Here is a 19,052-nt window from a genome sequence, read left to right as displayed (position 1 = left end):
AACCAATGAGTAGGTGTGTCCAAATGTATGATTGGTACTTTATGAGCATAAGAGACAAGAAGGACAAAAAGACAGCTCTGCTATTCTAAATTTAGACCACCTTGATATCTTTTTACTGCCCGACATGGCGGCTGCTTTGTGAGGCTGGCACAAGTCTGAGTGTGAACTGTTCTGAACCCACCCTTGAGCCTGTGGAGGCTGCAACAAGACCTCCTCCAAACACAGAATTAAGAGACACACACAGAGACACTCACACACGCAAACTGAGATGACATGACTGTGTTGATATGTCTGAGAAAAGGCTTCCTCCAGATACCAAATTAATCAGCAGGCTGGAAGATGCAAATGACTGGCCTACATGGAACCAGCAGCATGAAGCCAGAACTCATGCAGCACCGTAAACAGATGGCCTGAAGGACCACACCAGCACTTGCATAACTCCCTCTCATTCCATGTCTCCCTTGCTCTATCTGAGGCATCCCTCTCATTAACACCTTGTTCTATCTCAGTCTTTTTCTCCTTATCTTTCCTTCTGTCTTCTATCTTTGTATCTGTCATTCCTCATTATGCCTGTAAATGTTTACAGTCTTCAGGTTTTAAAGGTGCAACTGCTGAGTGTCTTGTAAACACAACACTTGTTTCAAACTGAAATATGAAATAAGTCAAAATTGAACAGGATAGCATGACTTTCAGTTCACTCCAGATTATGTGAAGTTAGATTGATCTTTTCTTGCCCTCTCTGACTCTTTCATGCAGGCAGCTAGCACATTGCAGAAGGCAGAGAGCAGAGTCTCTGACCTATTTAGGAAACTGGCAAGAGAGCAGCCAAGGAACATCAAAATACTTCAAAGGCTCCCTTTGAATCCATCGTTACGCCCAACTTAGTGAAAGCGCATGCCTACACACACATACATGCACAGGCCTGTGGAAACACATCGACGCTGTACACTCACAATTTTCATCAACCAGCCTGCCCTCTTCCTCATAGACACAGTTACACACACATACACAGAGCTTCCCCGATATATTCTGTCTGAGCTCTTCGTTTGAACTGTGTCCCACATTGCTAAGTATGGAGAAGTATGAGAAATCACATTAAATGGTGGGTTTGCCACCAGCACTATGACTCAGACTGTACCATAGAAATTTCGCCCATGGCCCAGCTGTGTGTGACATCTACAGCATGTTTGTGAAAAAAAAGGAAAAAAAAACCTACCTGGGTAAAAAACATGAGGTATGGAAGTTACAATTGTTTGTTTGTTGTCACACCTGACACATCCTTGCCATTTTATCTAGAGTCAACAAGTTTCCTGCGTTTGCCCAGTATGCAGAAGGCGAAGCAGATTTCAGTACTACGGACAGCTCCTAACTTATGGCAGCTGGTCAGAACCCTGGACAGCAGCAAAGCCAGACTGTGCTCTTAAAAGCAGTCAACACACCCTCTGAAAGCTGCTGCAGCCTGCTTTGTATGTGTGTGTGTGTGTGTGTGTCTGTGCTGACTTACAAGCAAGCTTATCCTTTTGTGACATTCCTAGCACAAAAGTCTATTTATGGCTTTGATTTAGAAAGCTTAATGTTGTGTTCATTTGGACTGTTTTTGCCCTCATGTGACTTCAACTTCTGGCACTTTCACCTCAGATCACAGATCAATAGAAATGAGATGAAGAGAGGCCTTCAACAGATGGCAAACAGAGAGAATGAGCAAAAAGAGAACATAATTGTTGGAATATTTTTAATTAATTAATTTATTTTACCCATTAATGCTGACATTTTGGTCTTTACCCCAGGAGCACTCTTCTATGTGTTTATTTGTGTCTGCATGGGTATGCGCAGATCATGGGACATATCAGAAGCTTCCTCTTAAGGCTACAGTACCTTTTTATGGATGTGAAATTCTCTGTGTCTTAAAAAAAATATGTGAAAACGATTTGGCTTGCTTGACTGATTATTTTGTTACTTTTAAAGAGTTAGGGTCAGTATGTCCATGCATGGAAAAAGAGGACAGTTGAATACAAAAGAGGAAATAAATGTATGCCACTGTATGAGTTTATGCATTCTCATTCTATATGTGTTGGTTTGAAAATATCAATAAGGCCACATAGGCAGACAGCTACCAACAGATTAATTGGGAAAAATTGTCCCAAAGTCATCTTCTTCTACATGTACCTGTAGTGTAAAGACAGCATGACAGGGGGAGAAACACCATGAAAGTATGCTTGTAGTTGTCTGTCTAAGGAATGTTTGTCTCAGATATTTCTGGTTGAAACTGGAGCAAGCCCAAATTGACATCATGGTTGTTAAGGGGAAAGCAGCATCCTGCTGAGAGGGATCTGGGACAAAGGAGGGAGCTGCATAGCCTTGGGCAGAGGAACTAAGGGGTGACTCTGGGTAACATGGGGTACCCTGGGGTAAGTGACTTGGGTCATGGTTGAATTCAAAACACTAGAAATAAAAGGGAATATAGTTGGTACAGTTTCATCTAAAGAGGACAAATTTTGGATAAAGTCGGGATGAACGTTTAGGTCAGTCATTCTGAAGCTAGGAGATAACAGTTAGTAAGCTGCTTGTATAAGCTTAGCATTTTAATCAGTAGAAAAAAAATAAAAAATAGGTACTACTACTACTACTACTACAAGCCAAGAATAATTTTTATTTTCAAATCTCTAAAATCACAGTGACACTGTCACCTGGTATAAATAACCTGAATAACACAATCTGTTAATTCCACTTTTAAAAACTAGTGGATGATGTTTTTTAGACAAACAGCTCCATAATGCTGTTTTTTTTAGTAAATTAAATAAATTAAATGGGAAAAAAAGTATTTATCTCAAAAGGAAATTAAATCATTACAATAATAAATTATTGTATGAATATTGGTAACAGTTACTCAGCACCAGTTAATCAGGATCAATGTGTTATCTTAAAAAATAATTGCACTGTATCTTCAAAAATGTCAGTTTTGGCTGTTAGATAGATAGATAAATGCGTATGCACATGCAAAGCAGAGATAATGCAAATTGATGTTTATTATTCAAAATGCATGAATCTGACCCCTTTAGTTAAATTAAAGCCTAAACCAGCGTATTAACGAGACCTCCCACTGCTCTCTGTGCCAGCAGGAGGGGTTACATAATCAGGCAGAACCATAAAAGGCATATTGCAACGAGATGGAATTTACAGCTTTCGCTGTCACCACAGCATATCAAGAAATGTGTCTGGAAACACACACAGCCTTTACTTTTACTTCTAAAATGATGAAGAACTCACCAAATATATATATTTTAACGTCAACCACTTAAGTTTGAAGCTTTAACCATTTATCATATCTTGCTTTTATTTATTTTTATTTTTTTTACTTAATCTGTTTTAAATTATAGACAAAAAAGGGAAGATAAACAGAGACATGAGCAAATATCTGAACTCACTCATAGAAGACCCATACTTGTGGACCAGCATCAAAATAGATAATTTTGATTATCTTTTCAATATTTGATTTATTTGTTTAACCTGTATTTGCCTATGTAGAGGAAGCCTATGAATTCTATTCATCCATCCAATAGAGCTTCCCACAAGAACAATTTTTCAAATTTAAAATGAGCTGCACCTTTACAGTAAGTGACATACAGTATCCCTCATTGTACGGCACAGCTCAGTTTATTTTGTGTCAGTCGTTTTCAGATTTTTGCTATGTATACGCCTGTCCTGGCAAACATTTACGAGTCAAGACTTCAGTCACTCTGTGCTCTACTCACAGTCCAACAACATATGCATTAAGTTAATTGGTGAGTCTAAGTTTACTGAAGAACATATATGCCTGTGTCTTCATGTGTCCTAATATATATATGTAGGTGCCTAAACTGTGAGAAATTGTGATTGTACAGGGCAATACCCATATGCAAAGAAATTAGTGAATACAGAATGGCATTAGAAAGGTGTGTAAAGATGAATTCCAATAGAAACTGAAACCCAATTGTAACATTAAAAATGCAATTTAATTGGTTATTTGAGCTTAGATCAATAAAAATGTGTTAGAAAATGGTTGATGGCTTGATTCTACCACTGAATGATTCAGAGGTCAGTATTAAGTGGTTAGCCAAACAAAAAAAAAAAAACACATTCCTCTGAAAATTGGCTGGTACAAATGATTGAAAAAGCATCCAGTGTCCAAAGACAAACTTTAAAAGCCCTTAAGTAAGCCTGTAGAGCTGTTGTTCAAGACTATTTTAAGAGACTATAAGAAAACCTGTCTGCTTGGAAACAAAATATAAAGAAATGAGGAGTGGCTCAAAACTTCTGTACAGTAGAAAAACTTTGAACATTCACTGTATGTTTTATTGTTTAATTATTTGAGTGCAAATAGCAATGTGATTCGGTCAACTTCCAAGAGAATGAAGCAATCAGATTTTAATTGCTTCCCACTAGAAATTAAGATTTTGATGAGACAGAATGGCTGAATAACTTATAATTTAGAAATGTTGGCACATCAAAGGACACGTGAAGCTGTAGTGAGAGCAAGGCTGCTTTTGCTCTTGCAAATCAGCTAGTCAATGGATAACATGTATTCTGTGAAATGGACTGGCCTGTATAACACTTGAAGAAATTGCTTTTTAATAGCAAAATTGCATGGATCCTCGAGACACTCTCATTGGGAACTTGACGGTGTAGGTGAAGAGTAAGCTCAATAACAGACTGAACTCTCAACAGATTTCAAAATAGGTGATCTCCCATCGGATTGACCAAAACAATTAAGTACAGGCCTTGATGCAGCTAAAAACGTTGCCATGATCTTTAGTTTTCAGCTAGTTGAGGCACACAAAGGCACATGCACACTTTTTCTCTTCACACATAGGGCTGCAACAGCTGGCTGATGGGATAAGGGCAGACACAGTTAGGTCAGCTATGCTCCATGTCATGGTTCCAAGCTCCGGGGCACCAGTGAGTCGCACAACATGGAGGACAGGAAGGAGGCACTTTATCCCTGGGCTCTGCAGCACAGCAACCACTGCCAGACTCGTGACAAAAGTCTAGGCCAAAGATGGTGGCTTTTTGCCCCCCTACAGACTTCTGCCTCAGCCATTCACCTAAGCTAAAAAACCTCATGAGCTCACTCCAGCCATGGCATGAATCCATGTATCTAACACATACACTATACACCCTCTTCCCCAAGAATTAGACAGCACAGCCTTGACGTAGAAAAAAAGCTCTGGTTCAAAGTTATACATGTTTGTAGGAGTCCATGGGATGAATGAGAAACACAGAAAAATTAAATGTAGCTGGATGCAGGTTTTCACGCCTTGGGCTACAAGTCTGCCATCAGCCTCCATTCCCTTCCTCCAGACATTCTCTGTCAATGTTTCAGGCAGACCAAAGCCTCAAGGGTACTGACCCTCTGTATGCATACTAACGAACCCATAAACAGGCCAGTTATTCCCATGACATATCACACACTCATGTCTGCATGTAGGCAGATTATTCCATCACAGACTTCCACCACCCACACACTTCATAGCATGCTATTTTAGCTATGTGCATTACATAATATAAATATTTTCAGTATTATGTATTTTTTCTTATGCAGGTTGTAGTTCACTTTTTTCATGGGACTATTTAGAAAAAACAAACACATTCAGCATTTTGCTGTGTTATAACACAATGGTACTTTTCTGAGAATTTAACCACTTTCTCAGGCATGCAACAGTGTCGTCTTGGGCCACCCCTAATGTCTTTATAATGTAAACTAGTAGGAAAATGGAAAAAAGGATGCTCCAGTATATGGAAACATACAATATATTTCTGCAAAAATGGAGTTTGTGCAATTCTACCAAGCTTGAGATTGTAATTTAATTTAGACCACCTTTATTCTTCAACATAATCTGAACCCTTTTAGAAAAGATTCTTTGAAATTTCTTTGTGTAGTCTTCAGAAATAGATCCCCAGGCTCCTTGAAGGACTTTTCAGACCTCTTCCTTGAATGTTGGCTGCCTTTTGTTCCATTTTCTGTCACAATGATCCCACACTGCTTAAATAATGTTGAGGTCTGGGCCCTGGGGATCTTTTCACCCCTGTTGCCACTGATTTTGAGTCCAGTCTAGTCTAGTGTAATTTGCCATAGCTCAGCCTTTTCTCCCTGTTTCCCTTCCTTCAGAATGGCTTCCTGACAGTCACCCTTCAATGAAGACCATTTCTGATGAGGCTTCAGTGAACAGCAAATGGTTCAACTCAAGGGCCAGTTGCATGTCTACGATCCTGTGTCAGGTCTTTGCAGGATAATTTCCCTATTTCTTCAGGACATCACTTTCAGGTATTGTTCATTTGCTGTAGATAGCAATTTTTAGGTCTGCCACTTCTTCTTTTGTCCTCCACTTGTCCAGTTTCCTCACTATCTTCGATATTCTTCATTGCACTCTAGATAAGCCATGTTTTCAGCTAATAGCTCTCTGTGAATCATTAGAATTATGCCTGTCAAACGGCGTTTGACATTTTTTGTAGATGCAACTGAAGAAATGGGAACAAATTATGTGTTTTTGTGATAGGCTGCAAACCAGTCAAGTGGTGAATCAAACAAAAAGCACATTCCTCAAAAAATGGTCAGGTACATGGACTGGACTGAAAATTACTTAAAACGCAGCAAATGTCCAAAGAAAAACTTCAAAGACCTTCAGAAAGCCTGGAGAACTACTGCTCCAGACTACTTTAGAAAAGTGGTTTTGCTTTTGCTTCAGGGAAGCAAAGTTTAAAGAAATGAGGTGAGAATTCTAACATAACCAGCACATTGACTTAAGCAGTTTCCTTGTTTTACTCGCAGGCCACATGTTTCACAATGACGTAACAATATAGAATTAAAGAAAAATAACAAAATATAGTGAACATATAAGAATAAAAAAAGAGAAATTATAGCCAAAAAAAAAACTGATTTGAAGAAAGAGAGAAACTACTATGGCAGGAGAGAAAGAGGTGGGGCTGAGGGGAAGAATGAGGGGGCAGGAATGATCGCAAATGCTGGTTGATTGAGTGGAGTCTGAACTGGAAGGAACAGTGAGCTATGTGTGCTAGAGAGCAGCTCTGCCACTGACAGAAGAAGAAAGTCAGTCAGCATGTGCATCACATGCATACACTGCAGAAAAAAAACATTGAATAGGGTCCTCTTAGCCAATTTTTTCCATTTGCTCAACTCTTCTTGTATTGTTTCTACACAGATGCTGAACCACAGGACTCTGCTGAGGAAAGAACAGCAGTTATTTCTTGGAATACCTGCTAGAGAGCTGCATGCATCTTTGTGTCTTAGAGAGCTTTTGTAACTAGGTCAGACTGTAGGTAAAGATGTGGACCCAGCATGCTGCAGCAGATAATGTCCTCTGAATGGCCTACAGGAGAGAACACAGCAATCATCCCATCTTTTTGTATTAATAACCTATTTGTTTTTAATATGACAAGATACAAGAGACTAATAACAGCCACACTTTCTCGTAAAAGTACAAGAGAATTAATGAAAAAGGTCAATTTTGTTGTGCATATCATGCCCCAGCATTGAGGCAGTGATGTGATGTGCGTTAGGTGAAAAGCCTCGGGCGAGGTTCCTATTAGCAGATGCCTGCAGCAAAAAGAGACAGCTAAGTGTAGAAACAAACTAGTGAATAGCAAGGGAGTATTAACATAGAGACTGCCTAAAACACAAAATACCCAAGTAATGTTGGGGTACAAGCTCCATGCTGTTCTCAATTAGGAAAACAGCATGGAGGTTGGATGGTCAAATAAATGCATTCCCTGACTTTTTAAGGTGAGATGTTGAAATATGATGTTTAATCTATATCAGATACATACCCTTAGGCTTATGACAATTTCTTTCAGGTGAATGGAAAAGCTGAGCAGAAATACATTCACTTTTCTTATTGAAATAATTTGTCATGTCTAATTCATAGGACTGATGATTATACAATATTGTATGACTTAATAAAAGTATTCTTATTGCTGCACTCTATTTTCATTCCTAAAAAAATGCGTACATTACAAACTGCAACGCATGTTGGCTTAAGTTCTACAAGAGTTTGTCAAATAAAAGTTGTTATAATACATATTTTCACTGTGAGCTCCATTAGACACCTTATTCTGATAAAGATGGACAAATCTGAATTGTCAGATTCTCTTTGTGTGATTAAATGATTTATGTGTCTTGAGTTGTTAAATGGTGAACACAGTAATGTCTCATAATCATCCAAAGTGAGTAAAAAAATGACCTTGAAATGGTGAAATATATACATGAAATTAAACTGTTAAAATATTAGTTGTTTTGTTTTTTGATGATATCTGAAATTTAAACGAAAAGGCTTAACAAAAAATGTTACTTGAAACCATATCCACTACGAGTGTTTATTGATCAGGATGAGCCTGCCTGACTTGTCAATATGTAATTTCATTACATGACTTATGAAAATGAATCAATCAATTAAAAGCTAGAATCTGACAACCACTAACCTGATGCACCACAAAGGCCAATTGAATCAACAACCCTCCCCCCACTGATCAATCTATGTGGACAAAACTGTTTTTTTTTGTACTTCAGCATACACACACACTCACATAAACAGGCAGCTGTCTCGTAAACAAAGGCAAAAACTAAACACCATTTGGCAACTCATATTGGTGCATTTTTTTTCAAACAAATTTCAATGGAATTTCCTGGCTTCATAATGTTTATGGTCAGTGGTTAGAAAAGCAGGCTGTGACTGCTGTCACATCTGCATTTCTGAAGAGTAAACATTACTTCATCCCATAATGCAACTACAGGAACACAGAACATTAGTTTACTCATTGATTAAGCATAGCATCAGCAACAGTGTCAGTAGCATAACCTGCAAACCCAAAAAGTAAATTGGTGAGTTTTCCCTTAAAACTGAAATTCTGTTTGTAATTCCTCTTAATTTGAAATGGATTATTTTTGGAGTGGTGATAAATTCTGAATGTGAACACTTCCCATACCACTCATCAACCCTCGCTCTCATTTCTGCTGGATTTATGTAATTAGCAGACTGCATGTCTAGTGCACTGTGGCAAATAATGGGAGAAACTGTAACTTTTATTCCCTTCTCACTTCAACAAAACCTCAAGTGCATGTTACAGTTAAGCTTACAAATTTCTTATCTTGCATATTTTTCAAATTTTATTTCATTTGATTAAAATATTTATTCTTTTTAAATTTGTTTTACCAAATCTGAATTATGAATAGGCTGTAGTCCCATTACATGCATGGTGTAGCATAGTCAAACTTTTCTATTAAAGTTGTGTACTGAAAATATTAAATTGGTCTCAACCAGAAACTGAAACATTCTATGAACCTGCTCTCCATGGAGTTAGAAATGAGCACACATGGATGCAAGCAGCAGCTATTGCAATTAATCATATGTACTGTAATTTGATGTAAATACATTGTGGGAAACACTGATAGATTTTAACGGTGTTGCCCTCCCAATTGAGTTGGGGAACGAAAATTTGCTCAGCATCAATTTTTCTATTGTTCTTTTCTGGGATCTCAAATTTGTAGAAACTCAACAGAGATTGCCAGAAAACATGCCTTGACTTATAGGGTGTTTATTGCTTGTGTGTAGATAGACCATTTGCAGGCAGCTCAAGGTTTGATGGAACATGTTACATTAACTGGATTTATATTGTTTTCTATTGACCAACAGGCATGTCACATGGCTGTCATGTCAGTTTGTAAGTTAGTTAGACTTTGTAAACCAAGAACCCCACACAAAGTCCACCTGCATCAGGAGGCTGAAATGGTGGTGTTGGTACATTTTAGGTCACAGGTCTTCTACGGAGAAGACAGAGAGTTCAGTTTCTTGTTCAATCACTCTCTTCTATCATTACTTTCTAACACTATTTGTTGACTACGTTTCATTTTGTGATCATAATTTCATTTTCAGTCAATGTTTGGTGAGACTGCTGCTTTAAAAACTCCTTGGACGAATTCAGGCAACAGTAAGTTTTAAGAAAAGGTTATTATTTGGGTTCACAAACACCCTTTTCAATATCTACAATATCATTGTTGTAAGTTCCATTTTCAATTTCCCCACTTCCCCACAAGTCCTGCTGCAAAAATGTAGACTTTAAAAACAGGAAAAAAGAAAACCATTTCACACTTTCACTGCCTTAGTGAAAAAGTTGTTCTATTAGGCTATAAGAAAGTTAAATTAACATCCAGAGACTTAATTCCTCCACCCTCTATCCCATTTACAACTTATTTAAATACCCCACTTGCCATCTTTAATCTCACCATCAACTTCTGCATCCGACACACTCCACAGCTCTTTGCCTCTTTCTGGTGAGCTTCCCCCATCTCCACACACACATAGACGCTGCTCAAACTTACATACGCATACATCCTGCTGTGCAACAATCAGTCCGCACCACCCACTGGAGCAAGAAGACAGAAAGACAAGATGTCGCTCAACCCTGACTTCTCACCCGGGGGAGGGGGGGCACGGCGGTTCATAAGTGTTGTCAGGGTAACACACTGCTGGATGTCTTTCAGGTGTCACCAGTGATGGAAAAGGTAACCCCACCCCATCCACATCACTGCATCACTGAATATGGATCTTTCCATGCTCCAGGTTACGCTCCTGCTGCAAGAGGTGCTGTCCTGTCTTTAACCATGTGTGCCAGAGGACCTGAAGAAAGTAGCAGCCTGGCCTGTTGGTCACTGAGCTGATCAAATACTTATTCTTCATACAAAGATATCAGTCCTTCCTCCTTTAATAACTCCAATCAGCCTCGTGAGGACAGAAGCAGAGAAAAAGCAGGCTCCAGAGTTGTCAGGCCTGAGGTCTTTTTACAGAATGATGCCTATCTTGGTGAACCAACTTCTCACTTTATTGTATAGTGGAAGCAATTTCATATACATCTGCTTGCCTCTTAGAGAGCAAGCCAGCAAAACAGACAGCTTGGAGAATGAGGGCTGATAAACGCCCCATTAGACAGGTAATTGCCAGAGTATTCTTTAAATCTTAATTACATTACTCGTCAGCATTGATGCTGTCTTGTGATAAAGAGACAGATGTTCAACATGTAAGATTTTTAACCTTTTGTGTTTGAAAAAAACAAAACAAAACTGCAGATGCATATCAGTGTGAGCTTTGTTAGAAACACCATATTAATCATGGATGGGGCCTCCTTTAGTCCTCACTTAGCCCCAGCTGCTCATAGCATAGATTTCACAAGATGTGGGAAATGTAACTTGGAGACTCTGTCCCACTTTTATACTGTGTATAGTTTTAGCAGATTTGTAAGCTGTACATTCAAGCTGCTAATATTGCATTCATATACATCCCAAAGTTGCCCTCCTGGATTCATATCTGGTTCTTAGGGAGGCAGCTCATGTGCTGTACATTGAGCTTTATCTTCTAATCCGTGTGTCTAGTTTGTCACAAATTATGCTTTGTGACATTGCATATCATTTTGGAAGGAGCTACTTGGAGACGGTGAATTGTCATCATAAAAAATGGTAAATTTTCAGACATACTCAGACAAGCTGTGAAATTCCAATGAAGATTGATTTGTGTTTAGGGGGCCCAAAGTGTGCCAAGTCAACATTCCACACACCATTACCCACCACCGGCCAGGACTGTTTACACAAAGGAGGTTGTGCCCATTGTTTCATGCTGCTGACCCACAGTTCTGACCGTACCATCTGTGTGCTTGACAAATCGAGATTTATCAGACCATCTTCAGCCCTCATTTGCCTAGTTTGAGTGAGCTTGTGCCGAGTGCAGTCTCCTCAGATTTCTGCTCATTGCTGACAGCTTTGGAACTTGTCACGGTCTTCTTAAACTGTACTTATCTGAGCTGCTGCCTATCTATCAACTTGAAACTGCCGGCCATTCCCCTCTGACCTCTCTCATCAAAAAGGCATTTCCATCTGCAGAACTGTCAGTGATTGTAGATTGTTGCGTGTGAAAATCCCAGGATATCAGCAGTTTGAGAGATACTTAAACCACCATGTGTAGCACTAAGATACAGTCCAAGTCACCAATACTATATATCCTCCATTGTGAGGTATGATAAGAGCATTAATAGGTAGATTTGTATCTGGATGTTTAAAGTTCTTGTACAAACAATACTATGGTGTTTTCAGTACATCTCAAAAGCGATGAGTTTATGTCTCATGATTTGATTTCATGCAAAATGAAGAAAACATAAAAAAACAACATGTTGCAGCTACCTCTTTTCTTGAAAATAATACTAAGTTGTTTGAGTTCTGCAAGCTGCGTGGCAAATAGGATATCCTGATGGTCTTGGGCATGAACCATTTCTTGTGTTGATCATTTGCTTCCCTTCTTCATGTAATCCCAGACTGTATTGATGCTGTGAAGATCCGGGCTATGTTGCGAGACTCTCTTTTCATGTCACATGTGATGAAGCATGGCGATGTGTGATGGACAAGACTCTGAACATCTAAAGAGGTGTACGAACATAATTAAGTCAGTTAAGAGAAAGACTTACAAAATGAAGTGACGATCAAATAGAGAAGGAAAGACTCCCGTAATAAATCATGCCTCCAAAACCAGAACTTCCATACGAAACTTTTTATTGGCTAACTGGCAGGCTCTTTATTTGCAGCACAATAAATGGTTTTGAATACAATTCCATACTCTGGTCCCATACTGCAATATATCACTGCTACAATAGCAGGGGTATTCATTATGGCAAAATAGCAAAATATTAAAGAGCTGCCAAATTATATTTAAAAGTATTAAAGAGTCTTACTATTTTACTTCCTTACTGTCGATAAAAGTAAACTAACAACCACATAATAACCGTCCCTGAGGATTCGACCATGAGTAAAGATTTATCACTGTTTTAAAACCAGCGCAAATGCAGAAGCAGATGCAGAGACTTACCCAGCTTAGAGCTGATCTAATGCAACAGAGGCGAATACGTTTTATTTTCCACATTCAGAACTCATTCATTTCCTGAAATTAGTGAATTGAATAGTATCAAGTGAAAGGCGTCTCACATAAATGAAACCCTGTGAATGTGCTAGGAGTGGGTGCTTTGTTTAAAAGTATACCCTCACACAGGAGAATCCTGAGAAATGGAGGTGTAATGCAGTGAAGCTCACCTTCATTTTGACAGCCTCCCTTCTTCTGGTAATGACATTAAGTGCTGTGAGTCATTCTTGCGTGTTTCCATTTCCTGGTCTCTGTGTGGGAAATCTTCCTGATTGGCTTCACGCTGAAAGAAAAACCTTTAAAGTTTGTTCAGGCATTTGATGGAGACATTGATTGCAATCGATTAAACTAACACAAATACTGAGCAATGAAAAACTTCTCAACTCAAAGGACTAAAAAATAGGCCATCTTTCCAAAGTCCACATATCAGGATAAAAGACAGGCCCCAAGGATATTTGCCTAGTCAACTTTGGATTCCTCCTGTCATTTACCTAATCTTGATGTTCACACTCCACTGGTGTGGATTGAGGGACAAGAAGACGGGTGATGAGAGGATGAGAGATAGAGAGAGACTGGGATTGTGATGGCTGTCTTTGTACTGTCCCAGGAGTGTGTGGAGAGTTGTGGCTGGCTGGACCAGGCTGGCCGGAAGCTAGAGCATGCCTGACAAGCCGCATCGGAGCCACTGACACATCTCGAAGTCTGAGCGCTGACTCTGACTCCAGTGGACACTGCCGGATGTAACAAAGCAAGAATCTCAAACACAGTCATCCAGGCAGGGCAATTTGAATGGCATTACTATGTGCAAAGTGTCATGAAGAGATTGAAAAGAGAAACTGACCTTCTGAAACATTCTGAGGCGATACATTTCTGCATAGACACCACATCAAAATACAGCTTCTTCTTTTTATAAAGAGTATTGTGTTGTTTCTTATTTCAAACTTTTTTTTTTACAGTGATCAGCACAATTTTCTTTCAGTAGTGGAACAAACATGTAACCCATTTAGAAACTGAATCTAAACAATAATCATGATTGCTATATTTTGTAAAGATTTGAAAAGTTACTCTCTGAACAAATGTGTCCCACCCCCAGATTTTCAGTGTTTGCAGTAAAACTGAAGTAGAGTTTTTGCAGCTCTGCAAAGAGCAACAAGCCCTCCAACCAACCAACAAGATAGTGCTCATGTGAGCAGAGGTAATCTAGGGACAATATCTCTTTTTAGAGATTGTTTTCGAAAAGAAAATGTTGGTCTTTTCATGCTGATTCCAGTTTCTTTATATATACGTAAATAAAAGTTTGTTTTAACCTGCAGAGTGCAAATTGCTCTCACTCACTTTGCACCACTACTCTTCCACCTGGTATCCCTGTGCTTCAATCTCTGGAAACATCTTTTCTGAGATGGGTTTGTGCTGGGAGATTCATTTGGGCTTGGAATTGCACACATCACCACAATATTGAATCTAACCAAGCCAGACTGCAGCAAAAGGACATTTGGACTGAGCGAAATTGGATATTCCAGTAGTTCAATAAGTTTTAGGGCAGGACTGGATGGAGGCAAATACATTATTATTCATGTTCAACACTAAAGTTGGCCAAAGTCTGAATTGCTTTTAAATAAAACAACACATCTAAATGCTGTAATTACAGCAAATAGTGGAGCTGATGAAACCTTCAGGATGAACTGTTTTAACATTACCTTATTACATATCTTATGACCTAGATGATTGAGAATATTCACAGTCATTATTTCCATCCCACTGATTTCCTTCTGGGGCCTGACTTTACGTCCCCCCATCAGCTAGGATCATCTTTTCTCGGCAGCAATTCTAAATAAAGACATTGTTTTGCAAGAAAAGGTCAACATTGTTAATTATACACTTCGCAAGAATGAATGTCCCTGTGACATTGAAGATGATGTTCATGAACTCTCTCCTAACAGAATGGACAGTTTTGCATCTTTAATGCAGTCATTACTGTTATTTGAAGCTTGCTTTGTGAAGCAGTTAGAGCATGATCATTTCTAACTTACACGTGGAGACATTTCAAGTCTATTAGGTGTGAAAGCATGAAGCCCTTAGTTGTTAGGTCATAAAGAGAAATTTGAACACAAAGAGTGTAATTTTGACTACATTTCACAGATCTTTTGCTTTTGTTTAGAATTAGATTAGTTTCACAGACTTAATTCTTTGAATTCAGTTTTTTTTTTAATCTCTGTTAGACAGGCCCTGTTTAATTATAAACTGCATATTTCATTGTGATTACAAATTCAGGCAAAAGACAAAGAAGAGAAGGAAACTTATAAGCGTCAGCTACAATTCTTAAAATGGGTGAAATGATTGGTAATCTGGAACAACTTGTATTGACAGTGGTACATGAAGCCTTGTTGTTGCTAATCACTTCAAGCCACCCAGAGAAAAACACCTATCATATTTCTAATGAACGCCAAGATGATTAGCATGGTGAAAAGAGCAAAATCACTTCCCTCGCTTTGATGAGATATTTAAAAAAGTCCTGATTGTGATCATCTTTGAGAAGATTGAATCTCTTTTTCCAAATGGCAAATTGCATTAAAATCATCTCGGTAGTCGTCTGCGGTTGTGGTGACTAATGACAACTGATTTATGGTTCATGCATAAGGATAAGAACCACAGATTTGGCCCTTTTTTTCTTGCATGTTACACAAGCACATAATGTAATCTATAAGTTTTAATGGAACCAAAGATAAAACACTGAATCAAAAAGATGCATTGCACTGTGCCCTAATGGAATATGTAAGTGAATCCTGAAATGTCGAACCATATCTTTAGTGCACTTACCAGGAGCTGAGTGTGCTGGCTGATATTATTTGTTTGCTCCCGGAGTGATCTCAGGCTGTGTTGCGGCGCTGTGGGGAGGGAGTTTGATGGACATTGAAGGGTGTTTGGCTGTGGCCTACTGTAGTGGCTGATCTGTCTGGGATCAATAGTAGCTAATTACAGCCCACATTGATCCAGAGGGCACACTAATTTAGAGCTGAGCCTGGGCCCTGTCCATACAGAGTCAGTGAACCAACTCCAATCCCAGCCCTCTGGCCCAACAAACATCTCACTCAGCACTCAGCGGCTCATTATCTCTGAGGAGCAACTAGTGGGTTATTTGTCTGTCTCCAAGGATTTGCTTCAACACCGGAAGACTGTATATCTGTATGGGATGTTATAGATTATTAGCTGCCGCTTTTATCTGGAAATTCTTAACAGCCACCAAATGAGTGGGGAAGATGTCAAGTTTCTTTGCTGCTTCTGAGTGACAAAACAAATCTCGTTACACTCTTTCTTCTCTTTTGTTGAATGTGCATGTACATCCTTCAGCAATGTGTCACATATGAGCTGTTGTCTGAGGATTTACAGACAGACAGATTGACTGTGAAGGAAAGAACTGACCAACTGTTCAACACTTCACATTAAGTTGAATAGTTATACCCATTGCGCTTGAGTTCCAAACTAAAAAAAAAGAAGCTTTGAATTTTCCATGTGTATTATTATTATTGTAAGTAATATCATCATAACGGATGTAATTTAAGAGAATAAATTTCCATTAGACCGTAACATTCAAAACTATAAATTGCATCATTCAACTGGGAAACAAACTATTGTTGTTTACTACTGCTATTTAAAGTACCCAATTAGCAAGCTAAGCTATTATTTGTTGGCTAGATGTATGGCTAGCATACAACAAATGCTACTGTTAGCTGTCAGTATTAAAGTTACATTAGCAGAAGTAACACACATCTGAAATTATATTGTTTCCAGGGCAATACAGGGAGAAAATGCTGTTTGTGATGGTGATACTGTTCTGAATTCAGGAAGTTCCCGTTTGCTGACAGTTGCTTTTGTGTTTCATTGTTAAACACTTTGTGAATAAATCAATAAACTTGTCTATTTATCTTTAGGCAGTATAATTACTGTAAATAAGACTATACAAATAAAGCTGACCCTGCATTACCCATACCGGTTTTATCCAACCTGTCTCAGAGCATCTTTTTAACTCTGAGGAAAATTTTTAATTTGGGGTTCATCTTTTAAGCCATCTGGATGAACAGTATGGAGGTAGTACATCTACTTGGCTTCCTGTTGAAGACTGTAAGTGTGAGCACATGTTTTGGCTCATGTGTCACCAAGATCAAGGCCACAATCTTTTCATCCTGTGCCCTCCTCCAAACAAGCTTTGATCTGACATTTGAATGTTGTACCTTCTGTTCTTCCATCGTTGTGTCCTCATACACTGAAATCTTGGCAGCAGCTGTATTTGGGATGTTTGATACATCTTTGGTTCAGAGTGTATGATAAAGGTGTACTGTGGTCAGTGGCCCATCTGGTGTCATCTAAAGAGCACAAAGAATGAAATTTGTGTAAAAGCGAAAAGCCAACAAGCTCATCGTCATTGTCACACACGAGGCAGATGTGCGCAGTCTAACCATGTTAGACTCATATGTCCTTCTGCATGAGACCTCTGCTTCACAGTAGCTTTCATCAAACACTAAGCTCTGTTTTCGGTGTTCCATCTTGGCACTTTCAACACTATTCAACTCTACAAGATTTGCCGGCTCTGAAGCTATTATAGCTCTTCTCCACTCTTCCAGATTGAGCATTTTCACTCACACACCTACCCCTTTCCTCTCCTGTTTTCCATCTGTCTCACACTATTTCTACCTCCTGCTCTGATTGGCGAATCCCCCCAGGCTCCCCTAAATGTTCACAATCACAGCAACTAAGTTCATCTGAGGGAAAGCTGCAAATGTAATTGTATTTTTTTTTTCTGTTACTGTAGCGTGGTCATCTAATCTCACTTGTAAGTACATGCATGCTTGCATAAGTGCATAAACGTGCACACATTTACTCTTTCATATACACACTCTGAGATCAACATAATAGGTGTACACACAAATACCATTATAGGGAAAGGCTGTCATAATTTTGGTAAGGGCTTAAGTGCTTCTTACCCTGCTGTGCCAGACAGAAGCAGAAGTGGAGGTCCTTCCTAATAGCATGTGATAGACTGGGCACAGAACAGAGCTTTAATTCCTCGTAGATTTTAGAAATACACATTTACCTGAAATGGTTTTAATAATTGTAGCCTTACAGGTGTAAAGTTGGAGCTGGTAAATTGACAAGGCTATAACTATTCGAGTCTCACTCAGCCCGTCCAAAGATGTGCACGGTCAGGGATTAAAGCTGTATTTCTTTTTAGTGGCAAAGCAAATTAGAAGCAAACTTTTGAATTTTGACTTAATAGAAAACGTGCAATAGACATCTATTTATTATCTTGGAGCGAAGAAACTGGGCTGTTATCCTTTGCAAAGTATAGGCTACGATATACATGGCAGTAAGAGACAATTAAGTTGCTTTTGGGAGGAACAACAAACAAAACTCGCTGCCATATGAGAGAATAACAGAGGTCTAGCTAGATATGTTGTGTACATTCTGCCATGTCCATCAGTATTAGACATTTCCCCAGTAGCAGAAACAATTGATTGGTTTTAGAGATCAGTCATATAAGTTCCAAGGTCAGTATATAAGAACTGATTTGTGTTTAGAGTTTCCATCTCCTTCAATTAATAATTTTCCAAAAGCAAGCCTTGGAAAATGTTTGCTAAGTTCAGATTCAAGCATTTCCAATGTTTTCTAACATGACCAACAATGAAATTGGAATGCACTGTAAGGCATAATGGAAACATCATCTGCATTACTAAAATACCTAAATTCCTCTTTTTTTTTCTTAAAGATGAAAACAATATTGCTTTTTTCCCCATGTATTAATGTGGTAATACAGTTCAGTTCTGTCCCTGATGGATGCATCAGAAGTATGTGAAGTTGCTTATGTATGAGGTACAAAGTTTCACCTGTGTGAATGAGAAATGAGAGTTGAAAGAAAGTTTACATCATCTCCCCCTGGGCCCCTCATAAGAATCTTTTCCACAACAAAGTCATTCATTTCCCAAGATATGATCTGTGCAATGTTAGAAAACAATGTGAGGCATCATTTACTGTTGTTATTGTTCTTAATCTTTGTCATCATCTTGTCACCAAAATAATTTCTGCCAATTTTATGAGAAGAACAACAAATAC

This window comes from Leuresthes tenuis, unplaced genomic scaffold (genome assembly GCF_036924035.1).
Source record: "Leuresthes tenuis unplaced genomic scaffold, fLeuTen1.0.hap1 SCAF_11, whole genome shotgun sequence".
Lineage (NCBI taxonomy): Eukaryota > Metazoa > Chordata > Actinopteri > Atheriniformes > Atherinopsidae > Leuresthes > Leuresthes tenuis.
Note: the sequence above shows the minus strand (reverse complement) of the source record.